Below are 18,738 nucleotides of genomic sequence, written 5' to 3' on the forward strand. Positions count from 1 at the left end.
TCAAGCCCTCCCATCCCACCCTGTTGGAAGCAGCTTGTAGTGACGTGTCCACCTGGGTTTCAGGAGTGCTGCATTAACTCCTTGGCTGCTGCAGCCCCTGGAGACAAAGTTCTGTAGTGCACTGACTTCTATCATAATCAGAGTCTGAGTGTCACAGAACTTTGCTTCCAAAGGCCAAATCTTCTTTTTCTCCACTAAAGGGAGTTTCGTCAACTGCAAGGCATCCTTTTCTTGCCAAATAAGAGGAGGATGAAGGAATTAAGAGATGCTGTTAAGACAACAAGCAAGCCACTTATATACAATTAGGTAACCCAAGGAGCAAGAACCTGGCATTTAACAGGCTCCTGTTCCTAGATAGCATATTCCAGTTTGGGGGGTCCCAAGAAACAGATCTGAAAACCACAGAGAGAAAGGAATTTGTCACCAGCTGGATTCCCAGCTGCAAGCAGGGGCCTATCCTTAGGGTACTCTCCAACTTGGCACCACTGGGGGCGGGGGAAAGCTTCCTTTAAAGCACAGCCCAGGTTGGCAGCTTACCCCCCCCCCAACCAGCTGAGGAATAAGGGGCAGCTGGAAAACAAAAGATGACACGGCAGGGGCAAAGCCCATTCCCCATATGCTGAAGACAGGACACCAGGCACCTATTACAGGGACTGCCTTAAAAAAAAAAAGGGTGGAGGCAGCAAAGCGCTACTAGGGAAGATCACAGAAGGCCACGTCTACATATATCGTCCATGTACAATGCACACGCTGCACATGCAAGCTTACCAATGCTCCCCCACAACACACCCACCCAGAGCATTAAAACACCCTCTTTGCACCAAGCGCCGCCCGAGAGAAACCAACCCCCTTTATAGGCAAGGTTCTGCAGCCCGGTCCAGGGAGGGGGAAGCCCACCTGTCTCGTTCCGCGAACGGATCCGGATATGCACGAGCCCGGGCGCGACGCCCCCGAAGGCAGGAGCCTCCGCCACCCACCCAGCCCGGCTGCGAGCATGCACGGCGAAGCGGAGGCGGCGTCGCAGGCAAGAGAGCCCTGCCCGTGCAAGAGGGAAGCGAGCCCCCCCCCCCCCAAAGGTGCAGAGGAGGCGGCGTCGACATGGCAAGCAATTCCGTCGTGTGTCCCCCCAACACACACCTCTCCCCCTTTTGCACCTGGAGCAGCTCCCAATGCAACAGGTCCTTGCCAGCTGCAGCGGCCCCCGGTGCAAAAAGGGAGGGCGGGCGTCGTCCCTCCCGCCCCCCATACACAAACCCCAGCGCGGGAGAGAGGGGAAGGGGCTGGTGCAGCGCCGAGCGGCGGCGCATCTTGGCCGCGGCTGCTGGCGGAGGCAGCGCCCCCACTTCCCACTCCGGGGTTGCAACGGCGGCAGCAGCAGCCGCCGCCTCTTCCTCCTGCTTGCTTGCTTGCCTGCACCGCACCGCACCCCACCCCGCCGCCTGCCTCCCTCCGTCCTCCTCCGCCTCGCCGCCGCCTGCCGCTCTCCCTTTCCTCCTCATCCTGCTGCTGCTGCTTCTGCTGCTCGCTCGCTCGCGCCCGGCTCCCGCGAGCCCCGCTCCATCTTGACTTTTGCCGACGTGGAAATTTTGGGTTCGGAGACGAGCTGCGCTCTTATTGGCTGGCGGAGGGCGGGGTCGGAGGTCACGGCTGCTGTCGCTGCTCCGCGCCAAGGAGTCTCTCTCTCTCTCTCTCTCAGGCAAACGGCAGAGAGAGAGAGAGAAAGAGAGAAAAGGGGTGGGGCGCAGCCAGCAGCACGGCCACGCCCACCCCGGGGAGAGGCGGAGGGAGCACCTGGGGGAGCGAGTTTGGGGGAGGAAGCGGGAGGGAGAGAGAAAGGAATGGGGCGGGAGGGGGGAGGGCGCGTGCCCCGTCCCAAGCGGTGCGCTGCCCTCGGCGGGGAGGGGGTCGGGAAGGCGGGCGGGGTGGGGAGAAAAGGAGGGGAGGGAAATGGGTGTGCCTGGAGTTCGAGGAAACCTATGGACCCCGGTAGAAGGAGGGGGCGATATAGGGGAGCAGAGGAAGAAGATAGGAGGGGAGCCCCACCCCCAAACCAGGTTGTCCTGCCCTGCAGAACTGCAATGGGCAGCTTAGGTGGGTTGAAGGAAATGACATTATTAGGGTCACTCAGCGGGATGGGTGGGGTAAGGGATAGCGAGCAAAGCGAAATGCCCTCAGAAAAGGTAGAAGGGGCTTATCTGAATTGTAGGATGCCTATAGAAGCTAGGAGAGGATATGTTTATTAGATATTTAGTCTTCCTTCCTCCCGTGAATGGGAAGCAGTTTGTAGCAAACACACCCCAGTGGGAATGTGCTAAGGTGGTGGAATAGCATCTTAGGGGTGAGTTGAGGTGGCTGGGAAAGAAAGCAAGTAAGGTGACGTTTGAGCAAGGGTTTGTTTCAAAGAGGTCTCGGTCCCTGGATTGTATGAGGTATTAATCAAAACAAGAGGGTATGTGAGCATGCCACAGTACCCAGGCCAATGCAGGAGGCCATAACCGGCCGTGACCCCTCTGGGGCAGCACTGTTTCACTTCCCACCTCTGGGCGACTGTTACCCTGATGTAAGCAGACACATAGAAACTGTACATAGTAAATAGATATTTAATGCACCTTGTGTGTATCATCAAGTTTAAAGTTGGAGGCCCTGAGCTTGGAAGGAATTGTGCATGTGTTTACCTTTGAGGCTTGTCGTAGTTGTTATTTACCAAGGTGTAAACCAAGAAAGGAGCAATTGCAAATTGCCACTCTGATACTCAGCCCAGTCCAGTCCTGCCTGAACGTAACAACCCTATGAGGAAAAGTTACAATGCTTGGTACTTTTTTAGCTAAGAAAAAAGCGAAGTAAACAAAGGGGATGTGTGGCTGAGATATGTAAAAGTGTGGAGAAAACGGATGGGGAGGGGAAAAAATCTCCCTCTCCTATTTCTGGAACATGGGATCATCCAATGAAACTAAATGTTGGGGAGATTGTGGACTGCAAAAAAAATTACTTTTTCATGTAGCATACGGATAAGTTAAATTATTTGCTGCAGGATGTAATGGTGGCTGTCAAATTGGACAGCTGTCAAAGTGATTAGACAAATTTATGGAAGGTAAGTCGTATCAATGGCTACTGGGGATGGTGGCTCTACATTGCCACTAGTACCAGAGGCAATATGCTGGGAAACAAGGGCTGAAGTGTGTCCTGCTTGCAAGTTTCCCATTTGCACCTAGTAATCCTATTGTGGGACCAGATAGAATAGATAGGCCTTTGGTCTGATGCAACCCAACTGTTCTCACATTCTTTTGTATTCCGTTCCAAGTAAGTATGCGTAGGTTTGCAATAGTTTAAAGTTAATGGAATTATCTTCAGTTAGATCAAGACAAGTCCAGGTTGGTGGACCAGGGCTGCACATATTTAAATAGCTGCAAAGTTAGAACCTGCCGTCCCGTAAGAAACAACATGTACCTACAGAACATACTGTGAGTGCAAGGTGTGCGTAACAGTTCTGATTTATATCAAATCAGCTGCCACAACCCAATTGTCTGGTCAGTGTGTTTTTAGGCACTGTGACGAAAAAGAGGGTCTTCTGCGGAGTGTTGACTGTATGATAGCGATGCAGATTTCTGCTGGGGAACTGGTCTTCATTGATAAATAGGATGCATAAGACCGATAACTGCAGCCCTCAAGTAGTAAAATTATATCAGTAACCTAAAGCAGCTGGGAGATGGCATTCCACACAAAAGGAGCCAAAGAAGGTGTAAATCTTCACCCTCATCTTGAGCTAACCAGTAGCAAAACAATTAATACAAGGTAAGGCGTTTTCCAGCAAGCACAATGTTAACTCGACTTGCATGAACACACATAAGTCTGCCAGCTTCTGAACCGTGTCTATGCAGCTGTCACTATGATAGGTTTAAGCACAATGCTTAGCTTGGATAAGATTTCCAATGACCAATCAGCAATTCTTCTCAATGGTTTTCTAGGGTTGTTTAGCTCATAAATATGCATTGCTCAAAGGGCCCCAATGAAACAGTCAGGCTAAGTTGATTTGTTGCCACACCCTGAAGTTGCCTTTGTGCACTCATTTTCAAACTAGCTTAAAGAGCTGACATGCTAGCACAAAACCAGGCTTACAGTTGTCACAGCTACAGCTTTCTAAGGCTTTCCTGCCCTTCCCTTTCTTGCTGCACAAATTTGCTGCAGTTTCCCCTTTCTGGTCTGCACACCTAGGCTCCCCCCCCCCTTCAAAGCAGTGTGCAGTCTCAATAAAGCCACTGTCACCATCTAAAAGTAATGTTTTGTCAGATCCTTTTTCACGAAAGGCTTCTAAACCTAACGGTGACAGAACAGCTGCGTTCTAGTATTTTAGAAGATGCCGGTTTCCTGCAAGCAACCCATAAAATAAACTTGATAGTGATTCTACCCAAAGAATAACAGCAGTATCTGAAATTTGCAGCTGACCAATACGTTGTTACCTTAAGAGAACAAAGATTTCTGGAAGGTTGGAACTGTGCCCCTTTTATCATGGGAACAGAGGATGCATCTACACTGTTGTAGCTATTTCATTCTCTGATGTTGCACATCTAAGCATCACTGAACATAGCAAGAACTTCCAAGGATACGTAGGACCAGGCCAACTAGTCCCATATTTGCGATGGCGAACTAGTGGCCTGTAGGTTGAATCTGGCTTTAGGGTCAATTTTGCTTGGCTCTCACAGTTACATTAATAAGGGATGGATAAGTTACGAGACAGAACTTTTCTATACCTATTTATGGGTAGGGTTCTATGTAATGCAGCTGCTGTGTCCAGGTCCATGGATTCCATAGTAATATAGGCCTTAAGCTTAGGAAGTACCAGAATTAATATAAACGTAGACAAGGATTGAATATCTCTTGAGAAAGAAGAAGGGCTCCTCCAGCCAATCTGTTTATCCAGCATTCATCCTGATTTGTTTGCACAAACCTTACTGTGGTGGTTAGACTATATCCATTCTTCATTGAGCATTTGTTCTGATTTGTTTACAGAGCAGTTAGACAATGAGCTTTCATCCTGATTTGTTTGTGTGGGTTTACACTTCTTCCTGTTAATCATTCATTCATCCCATACTTTTCGGTGCATTTCCAAAAAGTTGCTTGGTTTTTTTAAAGTGAATTTGTTGTGTTAGGGCAAATGAGTGCTTTAATCTACTTTAATTGCACAAACCTAAAGTTCCGGTAGATGCTTGAATCTCTTTCACAAAATACTGGAGGAACTTGAAGTTATTCGTCCCTAATTCAAACACTAGATCAAAAAGTCACATCCACACCGTACAGTGGTACCTCTGGTTACAAACTTAATTCGTTCCTGAGATCCGTTCTTAACTTGAAACCATTCCTAACCTGAGGTACCACTTTAGCTAATGGGGCCTCCCGCTGCCGCCGCAGCGCTGGCGCACAATTTCTGTTCTCATCCTGAGGTAAAGTTCTTAACCCCTAGGTACTACTTCCGGGTTAGCAGAGTCTGTAACTCGAAGTGTTTGTAACCCGAGGTACCACTGTACATTTAAAGCACATGGCTTCCCCCAAAGAACCCTGGGAACAGTAGTTTGTTAAGGGTGTTGAGAATTGTAGCTCTGCTAGATGTAAACTTCAGCTTCCAGGATTCTTTGGTAGTATAGTATAAACGTCCTTTATTCTCTCAGGTACAACTTTAGGGCTTCATAGGGGCACCTTGGAGGTGTGAATGCAATCCCTTCAAAGTTATGATAAGTGGATGAAGAATACCTGGGTCTCTGGAGTATGCCACTTTTCCGCTCAATGTCTAACATTATCTCCATCTCTTCTGAGGAGCCTTCTGACTATATAGATTGTAGCCTTCTCTCAGTAACTTAGAGCTCTCATCTTAGCCTGCTTCTGTGAAGAACCACATATACATCTCTGCTGCTTGGAGGAAGAGTTGGATATAAAAAGAATCAAGAAAAATGAAGAGCTGACAATTCCCAAATTAGGATTTAAAGATATAAATGAACAAAGACTTGGGGAACGAGGTTCATGAAAATGATTACCAATGCCTTGTGCAAGATCGCTTTAGCCTTATGCCCCTGATATATCTCCCTGTGGTCACCAGTGGAGAGGAAAAAAATGTCCTGATTTGCCCTACGTGATAAATGGAAATGTTTACCCTTACAGACTTAAGCACCAGTATAATTTCCTTTGAAGATGCCTGGTTAATAGGTTTTGCTGACATTCAAGGTCTGTTTGATCATTACATTTTGGGTCAGAAAGGAATTTCCCTCGGGTCAAGTTAGCTGCTACTGACTCAGTGCTTTTCTTTTCCCCCTTCTCCTATAGAAGCTGTCTGAAAACCTGCTTCTGTGGGTGTTCCACAGCAGATCTCTTGCTCTCTGGATCACATGGATCAGTTGATGATGGGAATGGCTATAGCTCAGTGCTCTTGCATGCAAAAGGTCCCCAGTTAAATCAGCAGCTAGGGCTGAGCAAGAATCCTGCACAAAATCCTAGAGAGCCACTTCCAGCCATCGTCACTGCACCTTGGACTATGGGTGGATCATGAGCAGGGCCTCCCTGGTCAATCTCAAAGCATGGGCCGCTTGGTATTGTGGGAGACACTCATTTAAGAACTTAGGTTATGGGTGGTTATACTAGTGCAGGGTTTTCTCAACTTGGGTCTCCAGCTGTTTTTGGACTACAGTTCCCATCATCCTGGTCCACTGGTCCTGCTAACTAGGGGTGATGAGAGTAGTAGTCCAAAAACAGCTGCAGACACGAGTTTGGGAACTGCTGTACTAATACCAACCCCTTGAATTGAGCCCAGTAGCTCACAGGCAACCAGTGGTGTTTTAAGGACCTCCTCTAACTGCCCCTCATTTAACAGCTGGGCAGTCGTATTATGTATCAGCTGTATCTTCAGGACCATCTTCGGGTATAGCCCATGTACAGGATGTTTCATCCGTCCAGTTGTGAGAGATCCAATGATCAGAGCATGGATAACTGAGGCCAGAGTTGGCAGAACAGCCAGAGTTGGGCAGAGGCACTCCTTACCACTGAGGCCACCTGCAACAGCTTTGAATCGAGGAAAAACCCACAAGCCACATCCGTTCTTTGAAGGGGAGTGCAGCCACATCCATAATAACCCATCTCCCTAATCCCTAAAATTGAGAACCACCTACTCACCGTATCTCTGTCTTGTCAGAATTCAAGCTCTGTTTATTGACCTTCATCCAGTCCACCATGGTATCCAGGCATCTGTCCAGCACCTGCACAGACTCTTCTGGTTCGGGTGAAATGAAGAGCAAGCGAGAGAGCTGCAGCCCAGTTCCCAGGGGCTTCATACAGAGGTTGAACAGAATGTGGGGACAGACTCGAACCCCAAGCACAAAGGGAAAGGGCATGGGTCCCCCAACAATATTCTCTGGTACCAACCCTGCAAGTAGGAGCAGAATAACCAAAAGACAAGTAAAACACCGCTGAAGGATTGAGTGACCAGGAACGTTGCCCTGTCTGCCAATAAATGTGATTTGGACCCAAGAGGCTTCTTTCAGCTTCCAAACAGGGCATAAGACACTTGGGTAGCTCTTGCGAAAGCCTCCTGTTTTCATCTGCAAGCCGTGCTTGCCCCTTTGCCAATATTGGGTTGTGTTATTCAACCCCTTGAGATGCTTAGTCCCTTCTCAAACATCAACTTTTAACTTCTTAAGGAGCAAACAGAATGTTCTGCTTTGGGAACTGAAAGAAACTTTTCAATGTTTTTGGTCAAGACGGGAGCATCAGTATTAGTGCGTACAATCAGGCTGATTGACAGCAAGCTGATTGAGATCCTGGCCTTTCATCTTAGCAGTTGCTGGTCTCCTGCAGATGACCTCTTCATTGAGCTTTATTGCACGAAGCTTACATGGAGGTGAGAATATTCCCATCCTTTATTTATTGAGTGTTCGTTGTGATTTGTTGGTGGGTAGTTTATCTGACAATAAGCATTCATCATTGTACATTTGCATGGTGGTTATGCATCTTCCCATCATTCATTGGTTCATCCCATACTTCCCCCTGTCATGTTCCTAACTGCAAAAAAACCTGGATTAGGACGACAGATGCTTTCATCCACTTTAACTGTGCACAACCTCAATTTGCAATATGTGGTTGAATCCCCCCTGTGAAATATTGACAGGCCAGAGTGCGCATTGCGGTCTCCTAGTTCCCATCGCAAGCACCAGCTGGAGCAAAGAGGGCCTGTGTATTTTACTGAGAGCTGGTCAAATTGAAGAGAGTCTCCTTTTCCTACAGGAGGTGCTACAATTCCATGCATGCTCCAAGTACTAGAAAGATCTGAGCTAGGGTGAATTGATGTCATCAGCTTGCCCCTTCATAACCAAAAGGATCCTGAGTTGGAGAGGGAAGTGGAACCCAGTTCCTTACCCCCAGCTCACAATGACACTTTTTGGGATTTGGGACCCACGGATGTATGCCAGGGGACGCACACCCTCTTATCCCATGCTGCCAAAGGTCCTTTCAGTTGTGAAACCACAAATGCCACAGAGCACACACCATGGAGCCCAATGTTGTTCTCCATACCATCAAAGGTCCTTGCCATTGTCAAGGCGTAGCTCTCCCTGAACACCAACAAAATCTGGGGAAGATGTACACCTGGGAAATGTTCACAGGCAGGGCTGGCCCACCCACAAGGCAAGGTGAAACAACTGCCTCGGGTGGCAGGATTCACAAGGCAGCAGATCCGGCCCCCAAGGAATGCATTGCCCACCACTGCTGCCACAGTAGCAGCCCCTCCACTACCGTGCCCCCCCCCCGGGTGGGGGACCACATTTACCGAGAGGCCACTGCATAATTCCACCTCCACAACGGCCTCCTGAATATGAAGCACTCTTGGTCTCCTCCCAACCCTAGGAAGAAAATGGCAGGGACTGCCCTCTAGGGTGTCTTGCCTGGCATGATTCAGAGTGCTCCTCCCCCCCCCAAGACAGCCTTGGATTCCCAGTTCAGCCACGGGGCAAAGTTGGTTTGATTCCCTCCACCCTTGTTCCTGATGTAGATCTTCACTCACCCCTTCTTCCCTGGGGCGGGACCGTTTTGTGGTTTGCCTCAGGTGGCAAAATGTATTGAGCCAGCTCTGTTCACAGACCCCCCTCTTGGGTGATAACTTTCCAAATTAAAACAAGTAAGCGATTGCTGAGTATAAAGGCCATGAGAACTGCAGTGCTGGATCAAAGGAAACGTCCATCTGGCCCAGTCCATTTGTCTCCCAACAGTGGACAGCAAGATGCATCTAACCAGCATTTGGTGAGGTTTCCTATTTAGCTGCTATAGTTAAAAGTCACTGACAAAACCTATCCTCCACTTACCAGTATTTGTCTGTTGCTTTGTAAAAAGTGAGCAAGTCAGTTGCAATCACCATGGCTTTCTACATGGTTTCTCTCATCCTTAATACATTAGTTAATGTACATTATAGTACTTAAATATTGTTATTTTTTATCCTGTATCTCTATTCATTTCCCCCACCTTGCATCCAAGCAGCTCAGGGTAGTATATATGGTTCTCAGCACTACCGTTTTATGAGCCTAGTATAAAAAAGTATTAAAAAAACATGTAGAATATAAAGTGATCATCATCTCAGCAAGTACTGAATATGTTTAAAAACTGGGATCACACGAATGAACAAAGGCTAAATGCCGAAGTTGACCCTGGAGCTAAATCACTTTCCTTACACCTATTAGGAAGTAGCAAGTGCATAATCAGGGAGCATTGCCGCAATGTTTTCGTTTCATGCGCTTGTGACAGTTCATGTGCATAACCTTAAACACAGGTGGAAGCATTTATCTAAACGACAAAAGACCTTTCCAGAGAAATCTGCATGTATTGACTTTTCAAAGTATTTCAGTGTCATAGTTATCATCCTTTCTAGTTGCTACTCCCAACGTGGACATACATCACAATAATATAAGTGAATCAGCCTATGAATACAGGAACTAAATTACAGCCTTACATACCAATATTCATCTCATGAAACTGTTATGTGAAGGTAAATTTTGGAGAAAGCATTTCTCACCTTTATTTCCTCTCTTTCCATCCCTTTGTCTTCATATAGACTCCCCTTTACTTTGTTTTTGCTTTTTTCCCATGTGATTCTTTTTGCCTTCTATATTTTCCTGCCTTTCCTTGTGCTTCTTATGCATCTGAGATGTTGCCGTTTCTTGATTACATTTCGTTCCCCCAATTTTTTTCTGATCACACCCCAATATTGGGGCAAAGGCCTGTATATGCAAATGCCACAGAGTTGGCCTTTACACTGTAACCACTCTGCTATGTGCACTGGATATTGATTTTACACTCTGTGTGTGTGCAGCCCAAAAATCAATATTTCAGTAGACTCCAGTGTGTGTGTGCTGGTGTAATGGAGCCCAGCCTGCTAATGCAACACGCAGGGGTCCTCATTCAGAGATTGAGGTCAGTCACTAAATGGAAATGTGTTTTCTTATTTTGTCGACTTCAGAGTTAGTATAAGGGCCAGTGCATTGAACATATCAGGTTGCTTCAACAGAACATTGCACTGCCCATGCTCTATATTTCTATAATATACTGTAGATTTCAAAAGCAAATGCCTTTCCTGAGAAATTTTGCTTCTGCTCCATATTGAACACAACAGGCTTTCTTTCCTTCATAGGAATGCCAGATTCAGTCTAACAGCGCAGTCCTGTGGAGGAAACCTATTGTGTTCAATGCAGAGCTAACATTTCTCAGGAAGCGGTATTTCTGAGATGTTTCTTTTTCGCCACCACCTGGAAAAAGAAGGTCAGGTTAAAGAGTTTTCTCCAGATATTCTCCAGCCCATTCTTGTGATGGGTGCCATCTTCCTCCCCCCCACCCCAAACACCACACAGCAATGCCAGATTCAGGGAATTTCTGAAGACCACGTTGGACAGTGTAGCAATTTAGAGTGTCCTGTGTGCACATTTTCCTTCTGTCGCCCATTTCTTTGAATTGGAAATTGGGAGGGTCCTTGCCTGCCGAGGAAATTCAATCTGGTTGTTGAGTCTTGTGTTTCAGTGAGACGAGGTCGCTCAGAAGGTATCAGTAAAGGCTCACATAATGTCTCCAGGATTAATGTCCAATCAAGTAAATAAATGGTGGAACTCGTTTTTCCAGAGATTAGTCTACCTCTGTCACCCCAAGCCAAGGCTGCTATCCTGAGATCAGTGGTGCATGTTCTTGTAACTGATTGAAATCAATGGGACACAACGGGGCATAAATGAACAGAGGATTGCAACCATAAGGTGTATTTTATCTGAAGTTCTGGTTGTCCTGGTTAGCTTCACTATATCAGTGCAATAAACTGTTGGGAGAAGGAGAAGATAAATTATTGTACAGCATCATAGTATCTCATCATATATAGGTAAAGGACACCTGGACTGTTAAGTCCAGTCAAAGGCGACACTGGGATGCGGCGCTCATCTTGCTTTCAGGCTGAGGGAGCCAGCGTTTGTCTGCAGACAGCTTTCCAGGTCACATGGCCAGCATGACTAAAAAGCTTCTGGCACAACAGGACACCGTGACAGAAATCAGAGTGCATGGAAATGCCATTTCCCTTCCCGCTGCAGTGGTACCTATTTATCTACTTGCACTGGTGTGCTTTCAAACTGCTAGGTTGGCAGGAGCTGGGACAGAGCAACGGGAACTCCATCACGGGGATTCGAACTGCTGACCTTCTGATTGGCAAGCCCAAGAGGCTCAGTGGTTTAGAAAACAGTGCCACCCGCGTCCCTGTTCATCATATATGCACCATATCTCACACTATGAATACAAATATAGTCATCACCACACACAGGTCAACTAAGATTAATAGCTAAACCTTTCAGGATAAGCAACCCAACTAAAGAGAACTCTATATTGAATTTGAATCATTAGGTGGCGGCAGCAATGATGATAATTAATATATGTGATAATCTGAGAGCATTGCAGTGCATGGCAAAAGCCATATTATGTTGAAGTTAGATATTCCTGCTTCTGGTGAAAAGGAACAGCCGGGCTATTTATGCTGAGAAATTAATTTTGCTAATAAAGTGTAGGCTTTATGGCATATAGGTCATTCAAGGAATACTCCATTATCCACATGAATCAATATGAGAGAACATTAAAATTAACTTTAGCCCTTTTGTCTTTTAAAAGTTGACAATACGTGTTGATAAAATTATGCATATTGATTGGGAGAATTTCTTAGGTTTAATTTGGCATTGCTATGTCATTTGTAGTTGTTGATTACAGATTAATAGAGTAATTAGTGCAATAGAGGATGGACAGCTGTATTGTCAGAGTTAAGTAGTACAGGAAATCCTGAACAGGCAGAGATGTGATTCCTCTCATGGTGACAGCTAGGAGAGAAGTAAAAGAGGCTGAAATTCTGTTTGCTGAAATTCTGTTTTTGGCACAGCTGTCAAAGAGACCCAACCCTTGCCCTAGCTGATAACACCTCAAGGCTGCCCCTTCAGCAGGGCTGGCCCAAGATATTTTGGCACTTGAGGCGAATCCCTAAATTCCTACCCCCTTATCAGGGAAGAAGGGGTGAATAGGGTTGCCATACCTCCGGAATTTCCCAGACATAGCCAATATTTGGCAACTGGAAACAGTGCCCAGGCGGAAGTGTCCTGGAAAATATGGACATATGGCAGGCCATGTTGGAAGTGTATATTCCGGCAATTTTTATTAAAAACACCTCCTAAAATTATTATTATTATTATTATTATTATTATTATTATTATTATTATTAGCAAGAAAAGCTCAACAGCTTTGGGCAAAACTAAAAACAAAAAAGCTCAACAAGAAATAAAACAAAACGGCACAGGCAAAATGCAAAAGAGAAGCATGAACTGACAGAAAATTCCCTCAAACTCGGAGGGTCCTGAGTTCCTCTGAAACAGCACACCTGTGCTTGCCACCTAAATGGAAATAGAAACTGGGCAAAGCAAACTTCCCCAGAGGAGTTCTACAACTTTGATGCAACTGTAGAAAAGACAACTGTCCCAGGTAACCTTCAAAAGTGCTGCAAAGGCAGCTGGAGCGAAATCCCAGAGGAAGATCTCAAGGAAGATATTTTCCCCTTTGGGCTGTAGAATAGGGCAACATTCTATAGACACAGCATAGGGAACACGTGGCCTATGAGATGCTTGTGGTCCTTAGTCTGACTTCGTGAGGCCCCAGAAATGGGCTGGTTCTGAGAGAAAGAAATGGGGGGGGTGTATGACCCCCTGAGAGTGCAATACAAGCCTGCAATGCTGTAGACTCTACCCATGTTTGGCTCTGACTCCACCCAACATCAGCTGCAGCCCCCACTGACTCTTCCCATGGGTCAACAGCCTTTCGTAGGAAGAAATTACTCCACTCCTGCTGTAGACACATGATACGAGCAACCATTTGTGGTACCAGGGGACAAGGAGTGTGGCTAATAGATGAGCTCTTGCCCTGCTTGATATGATATGGAGATCTTGCTTCTAACCCACTTTGCACCTCTAGAAGGAACATGGCTCAGTTGTAGAACATTTATTTTGCTTGCAAAAGGCCCACATTCAATCCATTGCTCTCTGGGAAAGACGATGGTTCTATTGTTGTATTCTGCCTTGAATGCTTTAGTCAAGATTTTTGCTTTGCAGAGAGTTGGACCAGATGACCTTGGATTCCCTACTAACTCTATAATTCTAAGCCCTGAAGAGCAGTTGACAGTCAGTGTGGACAACACCAAGCTAGCTGGACCAATGGACTGACTTGACATAACACAGGTTCCCATAAAAATCTTTTAGATCCTTCCTCTTTATATTTCCATATATTTGCCACACTTACTATTTTAATTATCTCTTACATACGTTTATTTTATACCTGTTGTTATCTGATGTGAATCTTAAGGGGGGAGGTCGGATGTAAATAGGTAGATGTTTAAGGAATAAGATTGTTAATAAGTAACAAGATGAAATAAATAAACCTTATTTCACTTGTATGTGGATTATATAAGGTTGCACTCTGTTTTTTTTGGGGGGGAAACAAATATTTTTAAATGTGTGAGAAAATTTAACTGTGAAACTGATTTCAAAGAACTGCGGCTAATTAAAATCGTTCTGTACAATCTGCTTCTAGTGCTCTCCAAGATATTTATATCCTGAGAACATCTTCGGTTCACACATTGTCCCATGGAAGACAGAGGAGTGACTGCTGACTGCATTTGTAAAGTAAAGCCATTACGGGCCCAAGGTCCGTGGTGGGTTTTGGAGCAAGATATGAGAGAAACGAGCGAGGCACACAAAGAGGACCACGACATCTTGCAGAAAAGTTAATTAGGTAATTAGACTGAAAGCTGGTGTCTGGCCCAAATTCAAACCAACGAAGCTTCCTATTTGAGCATGGATTTGAACCTGGGTCCTTCTGGAACTAGGAAAGGAAGAGAAATTTAATTCACATTTAAAGGTGAGCTTACCTGATTCACACCTTCTGAAACAATGCATGAACTGGGACGGCTCAGTTGGTAGATTATGAGGCTTTTCGTATCAGGGTTGTGGGTTCAAGCCCCACATTGGGCAAAAGATTCCTGCGTTGCAGGGGGTTGGACTAGATGGCCCTGGTGGTCCCTTCCAATTCTATGATTCTATGAAACGGAACCATCCTTTGAAATTCACACTACCCTGAATTTTGCCATGCAGCTCCCCAGCCAAGTAACATGTAAAAGGTAAAGGTAAAGGGACCCCTGACCATTAGGTCCAGTTGTAACCGACTCTGGGGTTGCGGCGCTCATCTCGCTTTACTGGCCGAGGGAGCCGGCGTACAGCTTCCAGGTCATGTGGCCAGCATGACTAAGCCGCTTCTGGCAAACCAGAGCAGCGCACGGAAATGCCGTTTACCTTCCCGCAGGAGCGGTATCTATTTATCTACTTGCACTTTGACGTGCTTTCAAACTGCTAGGTGGGCAGGAGCAGGGACCGAGCAACGGGAGCTCACCCCGTCGCGGGGATTCAAACCGCCGACCTTCTGATCGGCACATCCTAGGCTCTGTGGTTTAACCCACAGCGCCACCTGTGTCCCTAAGTAACATGTACAGCGATGCATATTCTAGAGCAGGGGTAGGCAACCTAAGGCCCATGGGCCAGATGTGGCCCAATCGCCTTCTCAATCCGGCCCGCGGATGGTCCGGGAATCAGTGTGTTTTTACATGAGTAGAATGTGTCCTTTTATTTAAAATGCATCTCTGGGTTATTTGTGGGGCCTGCCTGGTGTTTTTACATGAGTAGAATGTGCCCTTTTATTTAAAATGCATCTCTGGGTTATTTATGGGGCATAGGAATTCATTCATTTTTTCCTCCAAAATATAGTCGGGCCCACCACATGGTCTGAGGGATGGTGGACTGGCCAACAGCTGAAAAAGGTTGCTGACCCCTGTTCTAGTGTAATCTGTGCTTTAAAATGCATGGGATGAAAGGAAAAGAAAACATACAAAAATGCATCATGTCTGGCGAAACTGCTTTGCAAAAATGTGCATATTTGGAAAAAGTTGCCTTAGGAAATGTTTGTATTAGGAGAAATTTGTACTACGATGCTGATTAATTTACACAATTACTTTTTTAAAAAATGAATAAATTCAAACTGGTATGGAAATGTGGAGAACTGAATTTAAGATGGCCAAAGGGAGAAACGAGAGAGAAATTGGAACGGACATAATCTCCTATCCCAAATTCATAACACACAAGCCACTCTGCTGGCTCTCATGAACATCATAAAGTTTTTTCGCATCACCACTCCTCCTTTCTTTTGTATATTCAGAATCAACGGATCCCAACACAAGTTCACACTCTGTAAGAGCCCATTGTTGCACATGTAATTCCAAAATCCTGTCTAGCAAGTTTGTCCTTCATTCAAAGTGTTTGTTTAATCTGAATGTGAGAATTGTCTTTGTGGGGGTTTTTTTAAACAGCAGCATTATGATTAAAGGTATAACACAATGCCCACTTGACTGGGCTTTTGGGGAAAAACAAAACCAGTTCATTGTTTGAAACCTGGATAAAACCCGAAAAGGGCCTTTGATGTTAGAAATGCAACACGTTGCTTAACTTATGAATGGTTTCGCGGGAAGAGAAATGTATAGAAATACAGTGGAGATTTTGTTCTTGTGAAACATCTTTAATATTTCAAACCAGGCAAGATCCTTGGAGAATGTTAACTATCTCTTCCTTTGCCCTGTGTGAAGAAGTACTAATCTGGATCAATGAATCTGAAATCAAGACCACCCTACTTCAATTTCACCATGATTACCCCAGATTTAAAACTCCCAGTCCTACGCAGGTCTACTCAGAAGTAAACCCAACTGGGTTTGATAGGGTTGCTCTCAACTAGATATAGAAGCAATCTTTTCCGTACAACAGACCAACTATTCTGAAAAACAAGGGAAACCAATTCCTTTCTGACTTTTGTGTGCTGTGCAGCTAAACACACATACACACATGGCAAAAGCCTGTCTATTTGTTTTCAGACAGCTGGAGGGGGCTTATTTTGTCCAAGACATAAAACCAAGACAGAAGTTGTTAAAAAAAATCTTTTTTTAAAAATCAAAGAAACAGCTTTCCAATTGTCCTTTCCAATTGTTTGACTGATCTTGCTTGTGAGCATCCAACTGCATACCCTTTAAGTGTCCTGATTTTCCTCGGACATCCTGGAATTACAGACAGCATCCCGGCTTCTGATTTGCCCCGGAATGTCCTATTTCCCCCTTCCAATGCAGCTTCTGCTGAGCTTGGGGACACTGGAGGAGGAAGGTGGGTGCAGGGGGGCACGCATCGCGCTGGGTGTCATCCCTAGGGGGGTGACAAAATCCCCCCGTGCAGATCTCCTCCCCCCCAAGCGGGTAAATTTGCCTGGCGCTGCACGCATCCCCCAATGGTCGGCGCTGTCACCCTGGTGGGATTTTTCATGGGATCTGCGTGCTGATTACCACGATCGCAGCGGGAGGATCTGTAGCACGTCGCTGCAGAAATCCGGCTGCCGATCGCTCAAATCCACTCGCTGACTACACAAAAACATCTGGCAGCAGCTCTTCTGCCCCCGGCGGATGTTGCATGCACCCCGCCCTAAGAAAGCTAGAACTCTGGGCTTTGGGGCACCTCCCTAAAAGAAGGTCAACAACTCTGGGGCAGGGGGTGACAAAAAAAATTCGCTCCGGGCAGTGGCGTAGCGTGGGGGGTGCGGGGGGGGGCCCCGGCCGCACGGGGCGCAACATCTGGGGGTTAGGGTTAGGGGGCACAAATCCACGGGTTAGGGGCGCAAATCCACGGGTTAGGGGGCGCAAATTACTTGCCTTGCCCCGGGTGCTGACAACCCACGCTACGCCACTGGCTCCGGGTACCACCTGACCTTGCTACACCACTAGATGAGCCAGTGTTTGCAGCCAGTGCTGGTGCCTGCAGTGCTGCCATGCTCTTGCACAAGTCAGCTGGCTCCCGCAAGAGCATGCCCCCCAAAGATGTGTGTCCTGGTTTTCCTCAGAGGTTATGCAATAGGCCCCTGGTTGGCCACTGTGAGAACAGAATGCTGAACTAGAAGTGCCCGACTTCTACTCTGAAACAACACAGAAGGGGGACCGGTCTTTTAAAAGCCGAGGAAAAACAAGGAGGAAATGAACTTGAAGGCAGGAACCCTGTTGGGATGGAACAGAGGTTCCCAAACTTATTTGGCCTTCCACCGCATTTTCAGGGGGGGGGGGAATTACTCAGTGCCCAGCCCCCTTGAAATCTACCTTTTTTAAGCAAACAAATAGAGAGATGCAGTGACAAATTTGCATCCTTTGATGTACAATGGTACCTTGGGTTACATACACTTCAGGTTACAGACGCTTCAGGTTACCCAGAAATAGTACCCAGAAATAGCTAACCCAGAAATAGTACCTCGGGTTAAGAACTTTGCTTCAGGATGAGAACAGAAATCTTGCTCCAGCGGTAGCGGGAGGCCCCATTAGCTAAAGTGGTGCTTCAGGTTAAGAACCGTTTCAGGTAAGAATGGACCTCCAGAATGAATTAAGTACTTAACCCGAGGTACCACTGTACCAATGCAATGTATGTGCTGGCCCACGAAGCTGTGGCTCCTCCCCTATAAACATTGCTAGCGTTTCTCAATAGTGGTGCTGCTTCTAAATTTTTTTCCACGTCTCTTTCAAAACTGCACGCTACTGTTTTATATCCATCCCCATGACAGTTACAAAGAAAGTTGTGTGGAACGTGCAGCGATAGAGAGAATGATTGATAGCCGTTTTATTCAGTTGTGTTCACAGCTGCACTTTGGAAACACTTTACTTCCCTACAGTTCTAGGAATGGAGGTTGCCTTGCCAGCTTCATAGAAGTACATTCCGTTTGTTAATCCTCCACAATTACTAGTATCTGACTAAGTGGTGCATACATGGAAATACATTGCTTTAGTGAGAAATGGCTGGATTTTTCCCCCTTGTAGCTCTTACGTTCTGATTCAATATATCTCTTGTTCCCTGCCATGATGAAGCAATGTTGTTATCGGGAATTAGGAAATGTTTTTATTTACTTCTTTACTAGGTTCCTGGTCTGATTTTTTTCAGGGTAAAAACCCTCACACGGCAGATTACAGCATACTTAAAAATACCCGGTAAACAATCTAACCATCAAAACAATTAGAAAATGTTCAGTACACGAATCATTCAGTTTTGAAATAAGATAGCAGTAGTAGATAAAACCTCAGTTCCTTAATATTATCCA

At 46.1% G+C, this 18,738-nt stretch overlaps 1 long non-coding RNA gene across 2 annotated transcripts; it reads left to right on the forward strand.

Moving 5' to 3' along the window:
• Window positions 1–956: 956 nt before the first annotated feature.
• LOC310690059 lies at window positions 957–14,439 on the forward strand. Of its 2 annotated transcripts, XR_014517851.1 has the most exons (3): window positions 957–1,076; window positions 13,637–13,760; window positions 14,113–14,439. It is a non-coding gene; the product is annotated as an uncharacterized lncRNA (long non-coding RNA). The 2 variants fall into 2 exon arrangements; XR_014517852.1 differs by lacking the exon at window positions 957–1,076 and having other exon boundaries at window positions 12,783–13,760.
• Window positions 14,440–18,738: the final 4,299 nt, after the last annotated feature.

Source organism: Podarcis liolepis (genome assembly GCF_965112155.1).
Source record: "Podarcis liolepis genome assembly, chromosome: 12".
Lineage (NCBI taxonomy): Eukaryota > Metazoa > Chordata > Lepidosauria > Squamata > Lacertidae > Podarcis > Podarcis liolepis.